We start from the raw sequence: 1721 nt of genomic DNA, 5'->3' as shown, positions 1-1721 counted from the left end.
GCCCATTTTTTTGTATATTGTGAAAGATGATGTCACGCCGAGTAAATAGATACCCAACATGTTACGGTTTAAAATTGCGCCCCCCCGTGGGATGACTACAAACTACGGTCAATAGAGATCTCAATCTGCGACGCTTTAAATTTATTTAACCATTACCAGTTTAGAGTTAGAGTGTAGCTCTTTTTTTTTAATTATTGCCCACGCTCTGACAATCGCGGCGATACCTCACATGTGGGGTTTGAACAGCGATTTCATTCGCGGCTCGACTTGCGTTTAAGTTTTTTTGTGTGCGCGAGCTAACGGTGACGGGGGCGGCTAAATTTTTTTTTTCCTATTTATTTTTTCTTTTTTTTAAACTTTATTACAGGTTTTTTTTAAAAAAAAAAATCTGATCACTTTTATTGCTGTCACAAGCAATGTAAACATCCCTTGTGACACCAATATGCAGTGACAGGTACACTTTATGGAGGGATCGAGGGTCTAAAAGACCCTAGACCCCTCCACTACACTTCCCTGTATGCAAAACGCCAAAAACTGCATTTTTGCATACAGCCGTTTTTCAAATCTGCCGCCTTTTGCAGCACAGTAACTCGGAAGTGACGTCATGGACACCGCCTCCGGGTTACATCATCGGAGACCCGATCGATGCCGTTTCCGGCATTCATCGGGACTCCATCCAGCCAGTGGACGTGCCGACTGGGTGCTCGGGGCTCCCGATGGGACGGGAGCCCCGAGCAAAGCCACGGAAGGCGGTGGGAGGGGGGGACGTCCCCTCCCGCCCCCCCCCGGGTAACGATCGAGCGGCTCCCGAGCCTCATCGGTCGTTACCGACGGAAAGCCGACCGTCGGCTTCAAACCACGGTACGGGGATGATGCCTCTAACTAGAGGCATCATCCCGGTAATAACCCCACAAAGTGTACCGACGTACCGGTACGTTAGAATGCGGTAAGTGGTTAATGCAATGCACTTTAACATGCGTGTGCTCAGCAAACAAGTGAAAGGGTAAATTTCCCCAATGGGGACATAAACAACAACGGACAAGGTTGCTATTTCTTCCCAACTCTACCAAAAACGAAAAAACAAAAGGTATTGGGTTTTAGATACACTTTAAAATGTACCTTTCGGGCTTTTTTCAGGTGGTTTTTTTTTGGGGGGTTTATTACAGGCATTTTTTCCTGGCTTTTTTCAGGCGTTTTTTCTGGCTTTTTTAGGCATTTTTTTGCAGGTGTTTGGAGGCAGGCATTGACATCTAACAAAAACGCTTGTAATCTGCCAAAAATGTACTTTTTTGAGCTTCAGGCGTTTTGCTTCAGGAGACAAAATGCTCAGATGTGAACAGGGGCCATTGAAATGAATGGGATTTTGCTTGTTGGGCGTTTTGAGTCTTCAAAGATGAGCATTTTAAGAGCTGAAATATGCCCAGGTGTGAACAGGGCCTAAACCTAAAAGCAAACATTTATATAATGCAGCTTACCAATCTTTAAGGCTACGTTCACATCTTGGCATTGCTATTTACAGGCGTTTTTTAGGCGTTTTACAGGTGTTTTTACAGGCGTTTTTGTGCAGGCATTTTTAGGTTGACATGTGACCAATGGAAAAAAATAAAAACGCCTTTAATCTGCCAAAAAATAAGCTCATGTACTTTTTTGAGCGTTCGGCGTTTTGCTTAAAACGTCAAAATGCTCAGATGTGAACAGGGGCCATTGAAATGAATAGGATT

Source organism: Pelophylax lessonae (assembly GCF_965119305.1).
Source record: "Pelophylax lessonae genome assembly, chromosome: 1".
NCBI classification, from domain to species: Eukaryota; Metazoa; Chordata; class Amphibia; order Anura; family Ranidae; genus Pelophylax; species Pelophylax lessonae.
This window is presented reverse-complemented; position numbering follows the sequence as displayed.